This window comes from Oxyura jamaicensis, chromosome 2, assembly GCF_011077185.1.
Source record: "Oxyura jamaicensis isolate SHBP4307 breed ruddy duck chromosome 2, BPBGC_Ojam_1.0, whole genome shotgun sequence".
Lineage (NCBI taxonomy): Eukaryota > Metazoa > Chordata > Aves > Anseriformes > Anatidae > Oxyura > Oxyura jamaicensis.
In genome coordinates, this window is record NC_048894.1 from 70,376,004 (window position 1) to 70,392,294 (window position 16,291).

Consider the following 16,291-nt stretch of genomic DNA (forward strand, 5'->3'; position numbering starts at 1 on the left):
TGCCCACCTTCTGAGGTCCAAAGTGTTGCTTTAGCTGGAATGTCAGGCAAATGAAATGGACCTAAGAAGAAAGTTCAGGTAATGCTAAAAACATAATGCATAGCAAAGTAGGGATATCCAAGCAAGTCTTTAATAACAGAATATAATTTGTTGTATGTGGGGAAAAAAACACACATGCATATACCAGTGTCATTTTTCATTTCTTTATGAAAGAAAAAAGCTATACAAGTAACTGTATTTTAAAAAAAGTTTTTTTTTTTTTTTTTTTTTTTTTTTTAATATATATATATATATATATATATGTACATAGATTTCCTGCCTGCTGTGGACTTAAAGACCTCAAATAAATACTTTCTGTTTTCAAAGATTTCTTGGATGGGTGTGGATGGGAAGATTTTGGTCATTAATCATAGGGTTCAATTTTTCACCAGAGCATCTTTTTGTACAAATATTTGAGCTGAATAAGCATTTGAAGCAAAAAGAATTTGAAGCTGACTAAAATGATTTCCTCTTTCAATTAAGTGCATTTCACTTGCTTGGTTGCTTGCATTACAAATGAATCACATTTTTTTAGGGCAATCAAGATCAGACTTTTTCCTTTAAAAATATAACAAATAAAAGTCCCAAACATTCCTCTTTAGAATGTCTCTCTTTTTCAAAGAAAACTCTTAACTTGTGTATGACACAAAGCAGCAAGATGGACACAACCTGTCTTCTCCAGCTTCTGCAAACACCTTCTTGTCTAAGCTTGTACCTGCAGACATACCAAATTACACTGTAAGACTCTCAGGAAAGCACATGCTTAACTTTAAGAATGTGCATAGTTTTCACTGTCTTCTGCAGCGCTTAAGCATATCTTAATGAGCGTCTTTGCACTGGGATGATTTCCTGAAATAGGACCAAAGTCTGTTATCAGATATTACAAGTTCCACAAGTTCTAACTTCCCACAACCTCTGATATGAAAATGTTGCAAGAAGCACCTGTGGTAATCCTCAGGCAGCACCTTCCCTTCTGAATCAGATATACCCAACAGACTAGAAAAGTAAGGAAACTCTGCAGCTGCAGAAACTACCTTCTGGAGGGAGGAAGGGGCTGAGTGCTCTAGATAACTCCAAGTATGATAACATTTGTTGTAAAAGTGGTGCACGTGGTTAACCCAATGTTATTCATCAAATTCCAGGGTAGTCAATTACAAGCATTACCTCATATTCAAGACTCAATCAGTAATTTGTAACGTTTGATTTTAGATGTGTTGGCATAATCTTCTTCTATTTACGTATATATTGTAGTTTTATGTAGAACAATGAGTGTTTTTAATTATTCAGGACCAAGTGCCTTTGTAGCAAACTGAGTAAGAAACATCTCCAAGGAAAAAATGGGTTTGCCTTCTATTTGCACTTTATAACTTAGAGCTGGGTCTGTCTGCTGGCTGATAAAGGTTATCACAACTATCAGCTGTAGAGAAGGATTGGGATATCTTTTCTGCCCAATTTAACAGCTAAGTGAATTGTGACATTCCTGGGCTGTACTTCTCACACTCTCCAGCTGTGGAGAGAAAAATGGACATCACATTCATTACTTTACAAGCAACTGTACTTGCATAGCTGCTGAAAGTCCTTCTTGCTCAGAAGTCTGAGTGACCATTCCATTTTTAGTGTAATCAATAAAGACTCTTCAGTAACCTGCAAGCTTTGACTGTAGATGTGGAAAGGATGAAGCTTTTGGTACTAATCTCACCTTCCTAACACATGGTACAGCAGAAGCATCTGCATGGGCTGTGACTGCAGAGCTACAGTTCAGTTTGATGATGTGAGAGGGAGATTTGGTCCTAAATTAGAAATTCACTTTGCAGGATTTTTTATCACAGACGAAATCCCTACACAGACCCTGGTGTAGAAAAGGAGTATGTGGAAATATCACTGGACTTATGAGGTAGCTTCCATAACAAGCATCAAATAATCTCTTGTCAATTGTCTTTCTTTTCACCAGTGAATATCTTCCTTGGTACATTTTGAGACTACACATAAACAAGTATACACAACATAAACACAAGACCAAAATACACTAACAAGCTAAGTTTCGGTTTCAGGTAACCTTTTGCAAGATGTTGGTATTTGTTAGCTTTAAGATTTCTCTTCACTGAGTAAATATTGATATACTTCCTCAATCTTTATAACGTCATGTTAATTTCCATCTTTGAGATTTGAAGGTTGTGGTTCATAGTGACATTTTGGCACTTCCAATTGGATTTTCTGATACTACAAGGCCTTGGGGGGCATCTCAGGAAGAGGCATGTTTAAAAGTCCTTCTCACCCCATGATTAAATTACATTGTGAGAATTCTGATTTAAAGGAAACAAAAAACAGCAACAAAATAGACCAAAATGTGTCTAATATACTGGAGAACTGAGCAGCATTAAGTGCTGCCAGCTTAGAGACTCAAGTATAAAGTGATTTGAGACTGCAGGCCCTAAGCCAGTGGAAGCTGAAAGGCTTTGCAGATGTGATGTGGTCATTGTCTGTTGACGTTGGTGGTCATGCTGTTATCACAGCACTGCTCCCACAGCTGTCATTGGAGTGATGTTGGCAGAGCCTCTGTTGGGAGACATCTGCCTTGCTCTTCTAACTGGAGTTGAAATGCTACGATGACAGCTGCACAGAAAGTGAAGAAAAAGGGAAGACAATAGAAATCTGAAAGAAATATTGAAGATATAAATGGAAGCAACTATGCTAACCACTGTCAAGATTCAGACCAGAATTTCACAGAAGTTAGAAAACACAGCTACAAGAGGGCTCATTTTTGTTCCAGTTACAGTGCTGTAAATCTGCGATTAGGTGAAGTGACTCTATATTTACACCAGTATAAGTGAAATCAGAATCTGCCTCAGATATGTAAAGATCTTTAAAATTAAATTAAAGATTCCTAAAATTAAATTTTAATCCTCCTCCCTTGTCTATTTATGCTACAATAGCTTCTTCATAGCCACATACTACAATCACACAGCATGCATATGATGTTATGTATATATAGTTAACAGCTTTTAGTCAATTTACTTCTGTGAATGCTGAGAGAAAAGAAGTTGTTTTCGGTGTACCCTGATCTATTGTTTTTCATTGGAAGGAGAGCGATGATGCATCAATTTTTATCTCTAAGCAACATTCACTGTCCTGGCAGTTAAAGAAATTATTACAACACACAGAAAATTGTATTTTTGTTGGGAACACTATGCACATTTTTTCTATTTTTCAGCATATTAAGCCTTACCCCCACTTATATATAACTTAGTCCCAGTGGAAAAGCTATTGTAACTGGTATGAGCTTGTTATAGGGACTTGGAATGTAATAAATACTTTAAGAGTATGTACATAAAGTACATGAGCTCAGAGAAACGCAGACCATTCTGCTAGGCTGCCTAAATCCCCCAGGTTAAGATCCAACATGACTGGGCTGAAGCCTTGTTTAAATACAGCAGTTGAACACCTCACATATTAAATTGAACAACCAGCCACCCACACACTTTCCAAGGTGCAGGAGATTATGCTGTTGCCCAAAGCCTCATGCTTTGCTGTAAGTGAATTGAGCACCAATGCAAGCCCACCTCACTCCATTGCATTTACAGCTCAAGTATTAAAGAATCTGTACATTGGGACATCCTTGCCTCTGTTTGTTACAGACTGGATGGTGCTGGAAAAGTGGACTTTTGAGGGACACACAACCTGAATCTGCATGACTTAGAACAGATGGAGGATAAGAACAGCCTGCTGTGCATGTGACGTACCTTACCCAACTGTATGTGGCAACATGCCAAATGTGTGGGTGTCCTGGCCCTCAAATACATGAGGAAAATGTGTTACCTTTACAGGCATAATACCTTGCTCTATTTTCATGCCATGAAAGTGTATGGTTTCCTTCCTTTCTCAGGGTATGGGGCATGGAAATATATATAATGGTATATGTGCCATAATATACATCAGTAGCACTCCTCCACAACATGCAATTATTTTCTAGGATGCCATAGTACCTCTGGCTGAATGCTTAAACATAACAAAACTATTTAGTCACAGAATGAACATAGGTGAAAGTATGCAAAAGCACAGGGGACACAATGAAAGATTGTACAGATCTCTGTGCTAAAAAAGTAGTTAGAGATTTCCTCCAATAAACATGACTAATAAATAAATAAAATAGTGAAAGAAAATAATAAAACCATCTATAATCATATCCACATTAACAAATTATGCAATAGTCAGTACTTATGGTTATCCCATTTTGGAGGCAAACATCTGTTAATGCTTCTTTTTTCTGTTTCTGAGCATCCATGTCTTCCTACTGAGATCTGGCTTGGATTATTTCCAGAATCTCCTTTATAGTTTCTGTTCCCTAAACACAGTGGTTTTGTTGTGGTGTTGTTCTTCTCTTTTATGGGGGTAAGAAGGGCCGTGTCTGTGCTTTCTATCCCAGTTTGTCTCCTCACAGACAAGAGTTCGTCCAAAGAGCTGGGATAACCAAACTGGGGCCACAGAAGAACAAGATCCTGTTTCCCAGATATGAAAGTCCTTGCTGTTCTCTGTCTGCTCTCAACAGAGAGCAGCAAATGTAACATGGAAGATGCTGTTATTTTCTTAGTAATATGCTTTGGTGCCCTAAATACGAATTATTCTTTTTTTCTGTTACAGAATTTGTACACAGCTTCCCACAACAACTGTTTCATATGCACCTATGCCTTCCCCAGTGGCAGGGTCCCTAGGCAGCAGAGCAGGCTATGCATCAGCTCATGTCTGCCTTCAGTTCATTTATCACCATGGAACAGCAACAGCAGCAATATCAGACAAGGAAAAACAAAACAAAAACAAAAACAAAACAAACAAACAAAAAAACAGAACTCCATGGAAAAGGTGAGAAGACTCGGCAGTAGTAACTGAGAAAATGAAAAGTAAATAAAGACAACTATACTGTTGCAGTGACTAAACATCAGAAACTAATTCCAGACTTTTGAATGCAATGACAGAGGTGCTATTACAGGACTGCTCAGATGTAGGGTCAGCCTTACACAGAGAAGAAACAAAGGAGTTAACTTGAGAGCAAAATGCTTGTGAGCAATGAGACCTTTTCTGTTTCAAAGGAAAATTCCATGCTTTCCCTTCTGGTTGGCCTGCTGTAGCGGATATGCTTTTGGAGTACAGCATGTACAGTGCATAAGCAACTATTGGTGTTCATGGTTGGCTTCCAAATCAGTAGTGCTTAAAAAATACGAAGTGCAAACTTGGCTCTCTCTTCTATTCTGGGTTTTGTTATTGTTGCTTTTGTTGTTCTTGTTGTTACTTTGAAACACTATTTGCTCTTTTTCTTTTTTTTTTTTTTTTTAATGATCTAATTTTAAGTCTGTGGATATGTTTCTCCTTTGTTCAATCAATATGTTCTTCCTTTTCTTCTGATGTCAGTGGCAGACAGTTGGCACTTTTCTGTAAAGAAACAATGCTGTCGCCGACTGCATGAACCAGTGCTTCTCCTGAAGACAGCAATTATCATTTCAGAGTCCACCTGAGGCAATACTAACAGCTACAGCTCCTCTAGCACAAATACAGTAACCATGCTGCCCAGGTACTGGAGTGACTAAACTCGGTGACAGGCAAAGGATCAGACTGAGAGTTTTAAGTTCGTCATGAGCAATCACGTGTCCTAATTAGGAAAATATTTACAGTTCTTCATGCTCTCTTCCCAAATCAATGTATCTTGCTGGAATTAGAAGACATAGCTATAGTTATCTTTTATATTATTTTAGTATCTACACATGCTGGTGGCAGACTGAGACACTGAAGATAGCTAGTAATGGAAACCTTCAGCATGAATGGAGACGATTACTCAGAGGTGAGCAGCAGCTCAGTATGTCCTTGGACATGGGTAATGTTAACAACATGGATAATGTTAACAATATGGAAATGTTCAAGAATGGATTGGTCAGAGCAGCTTGCAAGTACAAGGAAATTGCTCTCCTCTGAACTGATGAGGGAACAAAACCCAGGGACAGGATGGCAGCCGGGAGTAAAGCTCAAGGGAGGGACTTTCTCACATTCAAAATTAGCTTCTTTAGGTAGCTGTAATCTGAGCCAACAGGTTCATATATACCATGGCTACAGTTTAGGTAAGATGCACATAACCAAGCAAAGGGGGGCAAATGAAGGGTTTTCAACCTTTCTGCTTATGTGTAAGTGTGTCTCCACATGGTAATAGTTCAACATTCAGATTGTTTTAGTTACTCGGTAATACAGAAGTTACTCAAGTTAGTTATAATTACTCGGAGGTACAGGTGAAATTAAACATATATATAAGTAAACAAACAAACAAAAAGCAACAACAACAACAACAGCCACAACAAACCAATATATGTAATATATGAGAAAATGTATGTGTCAAACTACCTGGTTTTTACTTCATGGGCACATCAAAAATATATATATGGTCTCCTATTAGCAGAAATTACCACGAAAAAAAAAAAAAGAAAAAAAAGAAAAAAAAAAAAAAGAAAGAAAGAAAGTCTGCAGCCTTGGTTATTTCTTCAGGCCTACCTTCATTTCACTTGAGGGCACCCATCTGATGATGCTGTCCTTCAACCAGTCATTCATGCAGAAATGACCTCTTGCTAGTAAAATTGACTACACCACAGAAACCAAACCTATACTAGTATCTTCCCTTACGCAGTTAAGGAGTAGGTGGACAGCCAATGATCTCATAGAACTCCTCTGCTTTGTCATAAAGCTTTAGAAGAAAAAAATTATAGGACTCATTTGTACAGATCATCAACAAAAAGGTAGCTCATACCAGCCTGGCTGTCAATTCAGTGAGAGCAGCAGATATTTGCTAATAAAAGCCCTCTTGGTTCTCTTTGGTTTGGGAAAATGCATTACAATAGGCAAGGTGTCATCTAACACAATATTAAATACAGTTTTGCTCTTTCTTCAGGAAACAACAATCATATTTAAAACTGTGCTGCTGGTCAGAATTACCACATGAACTGCTTGAAGAGAAACATGAATAATAGTACTGTTCCCCTTTTCTGTTCCCACTTGAAACTTCACTGTAACATGGTTAAAAAGCACATAAGCTCTTTCTCATAATGGGGAAGAGCCTTTTAAAATGCCTCGTGTCTAAAATGTTCAGACAACAGTCTATTGTCTGTTCCGTACTTGTTAGTTGTTTGACTCTAATAAGACTGTTATTGAAACAACCCAGTTTAATGTCTTTTATGTTGTATTGACTTCATGTCAAAGTAGATTTATATAAATAATCTTTTTTTTAGTCATGGGAAACTTGCAGGATGTTTTGTCAAAGTCCACAGAGTGCTTGTTTCAGGTATTGTGAAAACATATGAAAACTCTAAGAAATACTAAATAAAGTGTAAATTCATGAAAATACACACAGAAAAAAAAAAAAAAGTGGCAATATTTTGCACTTTATTTGTAACATGCATTTAAACAGTCTTCATCCATTCCCACCTTTTATCAGAGATCTTATGCTATTGGATCCCAGGATTTCTTCAGTTTTATAGCCTTAACAACTCTATCCTCCAGAGATTTTCCCATTTTTCTTTAGCTTTTTTCCTTTTCCTTCCAGTCCAATGTCCTTGTTGAAAACCTTCAACAAATCAAATCCTTGGCAGTAACTTCTTTTATCTTCATTTTAAAAATCTGTCACCTATGTTTCTGTAGAATGATATTTTAAACTAGCCTAGCAGAGTGATTTATAAGTTTAGAGACCGCTTTATTTGACCTCCTTCACCTTGAAAGGACATGTAAAAGGAAACAGAGATTCATCTTCTGACATTCCATGGGCTCCCAAGCTCCTTTTCATTGAGAATAGGACACAATCATTTAACCTGAGTAAAATATTGCTGGTTACACATGCTCTGCTATCTCTATAATATTTTGTGTTTTAACTTACATTTTCCTCTCAATCTGTTGGTGTTAAATGCAGTAACTGGTAAAGCTCCAGTGCCTTCACTTTTCCTTCACCAGTGACTTGCCAAAGCATCAATACTTGGTTGTGTCTTCAAGACATTTTACTTTCACACATGTATGGACAAATAAGCTAAAAATAAGGGAACCTGGATTTTTCTTTCTACTTGCTAACTTAGATGGAAATTATACAGTGGTTCAGAGGGGTTTCAGAAGTTTTGAACAAGTGTATGTTTAATAAATGTGACCTCAGTAGCAACAGCAGTCATATATAAGCAGTCATGTATTGTCAGTTTCAATGGATTAAATGAGACTTCAGTCATAGGTGATAATATAATCTTACCAATATAAAGTGTTAAACCATTTAACATGGTTTGTGGTTTTAAGTACAGAGAGGTTGGCCTGCTCACTCACATGGCAGCTGTACTAGAAATTCATGCCAAAGCTGGGAAGGATATTGATTAGTATGTATAAAAACAAAACACAAAGCATTTGGAAATTGAAATCAAGTGGTTAAACAAGACTAACTTAATCAAAATCTGTCAGAGTCCTTTTGCTAGACACAGGTTATTCATTTAGAATCCATTATGTTAGCCAGAAACCCTTAGCAACAAGAAAAGCTTAATTCTCTTACTCATCTTTCAGTTCATGACTGTAGGAGTAAAGATTGATTTCCTGCTTGATAATAAATATGAACATGGAAAGAAGAAAGGACAGAAGAGTGGAAAGCAGGGGAGGTGTAGCTGTTGCTGGGCTTTTCAGGATTCAGGACAAGTAGTCACGGAAAACACTTTGGAGAAGCCAGTCACCCATGGTAACTGCTGTCCTGGAGCCCAATCCCCTTTCCTGGTATGGGATGTCCCCTGCCTGGCCAAGTCAGGTCTCCTTCCTTCTACTCCTCATTCTGCATTTGGTAGAGTGGAACTGGCTGACTCCAAGTGAAGTTAACAGCTGAATGCCAGAAAACGAGAGGCTGAAAATAAAACAATGGGAAAGAAAGAGACTCAGAGAACATGGCGAGGCAAGGCAGGACCTTCCTTTTGTCAGGTTGCTGGTTTGTTGGGAGCAGCCAGGTACATGGTTTCATGGGCTGGGTCTAATGGAAGCTGCCCAGTGGAGCACAGAATTAACACAAGACCTTTCCCAAGGAAGTCCTTCAGAAATCTCTTCTACCGTATTGGTCTCCTCCTTTTAAGCTTTTCTAAAGTTTTGCAGGGGGTGTGAGATCAAATTGACGATACTTTCTTTATCTCATTCACACATTTTGGTCCAGTAATTACTGTTACACCCTTCCCTTGTCTGTCATGTATCATCTTCATTCTACCCTTGACTGTACCCAGAAGACTTCGAGTGAGTGATTGCTGTCTCCATTTCTTCACTCATCTTTAACTGATACAGCGCATTGAAGCACTTTATGAACTCTTACCAGTTTCTCAGAGATGATTCTACAATTGCAATAGACATGTAGTTTCCCGATTATCACAAAGGTAGGGAGAAGTCAACAAGTAAGTAACAAATTGTGTTTCATTTCAGCCAGGGATGTTTACTGACATGTGAGGTTCCACTAGAGCAATTAAATCCCCTAATAAGGCAAGGAGGAAATGAAGGATCCTGATCTAGCTGCTACGGCCAAATCTCTTTCACATTCCAAGAACAGACTTCAGGATTTCCACTAACCACTGTAAAGTTCAAAACAATCCATCCAGCCCTTTATGCTGGTGAGTCTTTCTCCATGGTAAATGTGCCCAATATTTCACAACACATTCTCTCAGAGATGGCAGTTAGCCACCTGGCAGTCAGTCTTATGAAAGGTTTTCTTCCTTTTAATTATAAAAATATCCAAACAAATGCCTCCCTTGCCTATCATGCTGCTTCCACAATACAGTTCAACGTGATTTATGAAGAAGTAAATTAACACATTCTTACTATGGTCATTATAGCTATAGTTGATTGGGCAGTATCAAGTGCCAGTTTTTTGCAGTTTAGGTTACAGAATAATTCATTTGATCTGATTTACACTGATGACATTCAGTGCTGCAGCTCTTATAATATAGCAACTTATCAATGCCAGCTATTTAATTTTGTAAAGCCCTTACTCAAAATTTATTAGAGATGGGTCTTAAATGCCGTATCAGGCCTGAAGAGTCTTATATTCTGGGGACAGTGAGCATCCTTGAAACAGGCTTACATTAATGTCTTATATCTTGCAATTCAGCAGACTAATAACACTCAGAGTGATAGCTGTTCAACTGAGCTTTGCAGATGCTCCGTTCTGCTATAAACAACAGAATGACATACTCATATCCCCACGTATCCCCCAGTTCAAAAAATATAAAGGCCTGGATCTAGAACTAGATTCAGAACCTCTTGCTTCTATGCATGGTCATACAAAGACCAAGATTAATGCCTGCTATAGCCTCCATGAATTTTACTATTGACTTCAGTAGCTGTATGGCTAGTCCTCTGTACGCTAGGGGGTGATTGATGAGTTATTTAATTAACTAGTTTAAGCAGCATTAACAATAATCTCAGCAGTACCCAATGGATTTTCTGCTTTAAATATACTGTGCACTTCCCTATTTATAGTAAACTCCAGCAGTGGGATTCATCTCTCCAAATATAGATTCTACATTGTAGGTGTCTGTATCTGAGTTAACTGTCTAGGCTGCCCTTATAGTCAAGAGAACAGGTCTTCTGAGGGCAGAGCTTCTCTTATCCCTTTTCTGGCATCTAAAATAGATTAAACGACTCACCTTTGTTTAGGAGATAGAGTAGAAAGGCCTATTTCTGTCTATTTGCTATGGAGAGAGTCTGGGCAACTGGCAATAGTATAAATGCCTGCTTTGTAGAGGCTACAAAACAGAGAGAAAGCTTCTGCTTTAAACTAACACCAAGAAGCCTGTGACCATCAAGCAGCACCTACATTTCTTCAGATTGGTCTTTTATGTTTATAGCCTTTCAATAATGTTAGCATCTATCTCCCACTAGTTTTATTCAGAAGCAGGACATGGTCAAGAATGGTGTTTCAGACCCACCCTTCTTGCTGGCTTTCACTCTTCTCCCCATACTTTCAACTCCATGGTCTCATTGTACTCACCAAGGAGGTAACGAGCTATTGAAATGAAACAGTGCTGCTGTGTAGCTGGCTGAGAAGATCATTGTTGAGCAATGTAACATGCTCTTATCCTTTGTCCCCAGAGGACTGAGCAAACTTTTTGTGAGGCAATCCCATTTACTGCTGATGCCAATGCCAGGAAATGAACAATCTGTGTTAGCTTTTGACTTTTAAAAACAATGGGCTGGATGGAATGCCCTCTGAAGTTACCAAGAGTCCTGTTCTTCCTTTGTTTTTAAAGGGCATGGGGTCAGGCTCAACGCTAGGAGTTTATTTTTGTTTATACACTTAATAAGAAATAAAGTTAAAAGCAGGTGTAGCTGTGATTTTGAATAGTTGATCTATATGGTGAAATAAGAGTGTAATTAAATAAATAAATAAATAAATGAAACAAGAAACAACAATCACCTTTCCTGTTTAGAATCTTCGTGTACTACCACCAGATGGATTTCTTTTATCGTATATGTCCTAGTTTAAGGTTTGTATAGGAGATTTAACGTCTACGCGTTAAAATTTAGACACAGAACAATTTTGTTATAAAGTTCTTCTTTTGCTTCTTAAGAGGAATTTCCTGAAGAATAATTGTATTGCTGATGATTCATTTGTATAGCTGTTCTTCCCTATTTTGACAATCTTTTATGTAAATATCGATAAGGCTTCTATCACTCATGTTCCTCTTTCCTCCGTCTCCCTCCTCCTGTGGGAGACCTCTGTCTGAGGACGACACATGACCCACAGCATAAGTATGTATGGGGTTGTGATCTCAGTTGCAGTCTGCAGAAACTACCAGAGCCCAAAACCAATTACGAACATTTCTGAAACATTAGTTACCCTCAAAAATGCTTATGTAGTACAACAATATGATTACCCTTACTTTAGAGGTGAGAAACTGAATCACAAAAGAAAATAATTGTCTTATTCATGATCACATGAACCCAAGAACATAGTCTTTCCTGATGTCACGTCCCATTCTCTAAGGCAGAGAACTACACACCCTCAGTCCTACACTATGCATATACATATTGATCTACGGTTTTGGTCATTGATTATGTTCCCTACATATGACATGGCTGACTTGCAAGAAGAACTGTTTTGTAGGGATTCTAAACCACATGGTTTAGAACCTCTTCAGCAGTTTAGATGCTCATCACACTATTGAGGTTGAGCACAAAGTCACAAATGTGCCATTTTAGTGCAAATGGCACTACTGTCTACCAGGACTTCAACTGTGCCTGCCACACAACTCACGCATGTCACCAATTATCTTCTCTGTAGGTTATGGGCCAGTGGATTGGTATAACTGGCAGTAAGTTCTCCTTCAAGAGGCTTTCTTGCTTATGAGGACATTTACAACATCTTTACCATCAAACTTATTTTTTAGTATCTTTTAACACGTTTTTCATGACCTTGAGGGGTGATGGAGTATACTCTCATCTAGTTTGCAGGTGACAGCAAACAGGGCGAACAAGTTGATGCATTTCAGGGCAGGGCTGGAGGAACTAGTGACCTAGACAGGCTGGAGGAACAGGTCAAGCACAACCTTCCGAAATACATCAAGGACAAATGGGAAGTCCTACACCTGAGAAGGAATAACGCTGGCAACAATACAGGCTGGGGACAGACTAGCTGAGGGGCACTTCTGTTGAGGAGGATTTGCGAATCATGATGAGCAGCCAGCTGGGCATGAATCAGCAGCCTGTTTGGCAGCAAGGAAGGCAAACAGCATCCTGGGTTGTTTCACCAGAAGCACAGCCAGGGATGTAATAATCCCCCTTTACTCAGTGCTCGTTAGACCACATATAAAATACTGTATACAGTTTTGGACTCCCAAGTACAAGACAGCCACTGATATATTGGAGCATATTCAGCAGGGGGCTATCAAGAGGGTCAAAAGCCTTGAGCACTTTACCTGGAGGGACAGAGTGAGGAAATTTGGTTCAGCCTGGAGAACAGACTTCTTTCAAAGGACCTAAATAGAAGCCTGCCAGTATCTATGAGGAGATGACAACAGACTTGTCATGGCAGTGCATGGATGGAGACAATAGACATAAACTGAAACAAGAGTGATTCAAGGCAGATATAAAGAAAAACTTTTCCCTGTGTCAAGCAGAAAAACAGGTTGTAAGAGAGGTTGTGCAGTCTCTGTCCTTTAAACTTTTCAAGACCTGACTGAAAAATTCTTGAGGAATCTGCCTTGAGCAGGAGGCAGGACTAGCAACCTCCTGAGGTTCCTTCCAACCTGAATTATCCTATGATGCTATGAAAGAGAGCTGTTAGTGAGCGATTGTGTTTGGGAAGCAGCAAATAATAGTTTCAAGCCACAAAATTCAGGAAAGTATGTAAATGCATACTAAAATCTTACAGCAGACACATACATTCAGCACAGAGCAGATACTTCCCTTATATAACAGCCTTTGCATTATTCCTGTTTTTAACCCCTTTATTATCACCAATCACCACTAATGCAAGGAATGAGACAGAAGGAGTGTAGACTGCCATACTGCTTATGATGGCATTTGGATGCACTGCAGAGTGTGCACAAAATTGCATGTTTATGGAGAGACATTCTGGCCTTTGCCTCACTACAAAAACGTGTGCTTTACTTATGAGAAATCCTCACAAGTCTAACCTAATTAAAGATGTTGCATTTCTATGCAATATTTCACAGTAAGAAGTGTGTGAGTGTGCACTGTGTGACATACAGTAGTGAGTCTGACACGCTGGAGGAGTATCTGAGCTGCAGCTGAGTTATTGTGCAAGCACATACCGTCTGGGCAATAAAAGGGATGGCCTGAGTATGGCTATTTATCCATTCTCTACTACCCAGGCCAGAGGCCTGGAAATCTCGGCCAAATGGCTATATTTCTCTTTTTCCACCTGGAAAATAAAACAGGATAATTGACACAAAAAGAGGACAGGACAATGCAGATGCAGGGTAGTCCTAGAATAAATGTGTGTGGTCATTTCTTTCCCTGGTAGGCCTTAAAATTTTAACACATACTTCTTTTGCTTCCCACTCTGAAGCAGTGTCACCCCTTTCTTGCAAAGGATAGAACTAAGTCACAGAATTACAGCTTTCATTTTCTGTCCTCTTTACTTCTGGGTCTGTGTGAAGCTGGGGAGAAATAAAGGCCACGTTGGCATGATGCACCGATTTAAAACACAGTTGTAGTACTAATCCCTGCATTGGCTTTGTTGCCAGGCATCTTCTGAGGGTAGCTGTTCCTCAGGGTTGGTAGGAATGACCACTGCAGAGCAGAATGATTTCCAGGTCCCCAAGCAGACACAATGTTTTACATGTACAGTACATCCTGACCCCTCTGGGACTTTTGACACAGCTTTCTCTCCCATAGGGTCAGTACTCTGTCTGAAAGGCAAAGAAGGCAATAATAAAGATAACTGTTCTCTAGCTTTTTTTTTTTTTTTTTTACTCAGTTTTTGTTTACAGTCTAGTTTCTAGAAGCCTCTGTGATCACTTGTGAACCATTAGTGTTGTCCTGTCCCAGTAGAACCGAAGAAATAAAACAGGAGTAAAAAGAGAAAGCAAGAAAGTTTTCTTTGAGTTCTCTAAAATGCTTTGGGCTTGTCTATGCATGGGGTTTTGTGCTGATCTAACAAAACCAAACTGGGGTTGCATCAATTTAATTAAATCACCCTGAAAGCTGTGTAATCTAATCCTTTATTTTGGTTAACACCTATGCAACTGAAACATCTGAGCAATAGCTACATAAAGAGCTCAAAGGCATAAAAACTGCTCAAGCTCCAGCCCACCACTCTCAGTTTCAATTCAAGGCTGAGAAAGAATACACCTCATGTCCTTGTACTTCACTGAAAAGCAGGGAGAAGCAACAAAAAAAAAAGTAGCAGATATTCCTAAATTAAACTTGTGCCTGGTAGGGATAGGCTAAACTAAACCAAATCACTTTCAGGTCTTCTTTGTCCTTCATAAAACTAGCAGTAAAGGCCAAAAGCATTTTTTATTTATTTTTTTTATATTGCAAGTCACCTTTATGAACAGAGGGAAAGAGTCTCCTTGACAATACTGTATGAGTCCCTCGAGGCTTTTCTAACACTTCATTTTAGTCATCTGGAACAACTTATTGATACACAGTCATCCCTTTCAGAAATTTCCAGAGAAATTAACCCACTTTTACTCACGCTGTAAATCCCTAGGGAGCAGTCTGGTCGCTGCTTTGTGTACAGTGACTCCTGCCATGCATGACAGAGCCAGATTCACAGAGACCATCAGGTCTTTCTGAATAATCAGCAAAACTGGATCACTTTCTGGCTCTGCCAGTTGGCAGCGGACAATGTCTCTAGTGGTAAGTTGGCCACTCCTCCCCCTCCCGTTTGCCCGTGTGGATCCTGAAAGGGGAACCTACGGGGACACGGGAGGCTTTAAATTAGCTGAGGCAGGGGGTTATCTGATTGCAGCAGAAACAGGCTGGAAATTAGCATGGTTAACTCACTAAAAGTCAACAAGCGATGTCTTCTGTTGGACTGCTGTGTAAATGAGGAGGGGGCCTGGGAGTCTTTCCCTCTTATGCTCCTAAGTACTGATTAATCCTCTTTGTTCTCCTCCGAGAATAAAAGTGGGTCTGGAATTACAGATTCTGGGACTGGCTCCAGGCAGGATATACTCTGCACTTCTCTACAGTTATGTAGCTGTTGCCTTGTTCACACAGGCCCCAGCAAGGCTCCCTGGAGGCACTCTGACCACCTCTTCTCGATAAAAGCTGATTATTGCTGTGGTTGTGGGCATCCTTTCTCAGCTTGCCACTGCTTTCTGCTGCTACAGCCTTGGCTCAGCAAAGCCATCAGCCTGAGATAGCTTTGCATGACACTCACTAAAAGAACAGTTGGTCAGCTGGCTGGGCTGTGGCTGAACATCCTCTTCCTGGACCGGCTGTGGGAGGTAGAGGGCATATTTCCCACAGCTGCTTGTTGCTGCCCCCTTACCAAATGCCACCGTTTTCTCAAGTCTTCCATGGGGAATCAGGACAGGTCCTGGGACTACCAAGTGCTCCTGATGTTCTGCCAAATAAAAATGGTGGCACCAGCTACAATCGCAATGAACTTCTTTACAACAGGCAGTGCCCTCTCTGATAAGCAGGCAGCAAGGAAGACAACACACAGTTAACACACACAGTTCTAAGCCTTTTTTTTTTTTTTTTTTTTTTTTTTTGGTCTCTTTATCACTTTATCACTATCAGTTTCATTACT

The 16,291-nt window shown here is 39.4% G+C and overlaps 1 long non-coding RNA gene across 1 annotated transcript in view; it reads right to left on the minus strand.

The window, feature by feature from the left end:
• Window positions 1–668: 668 nt before the first annotated feature.
• LOC118161354 overlaps window positions 669–16,291 on the minus strand; it is an 81,001-nt gene continuing 65,378 nt past the window's right edge. The window contains exon 4 of the long non-coding RNA XR_004747965.1: window positions 669–754. This is a non-coding gene — a long non-coding RNA (uncharacterized LOC118161354). The remainder of the gene's footprint in view (window positions 755–16,291) is intronic.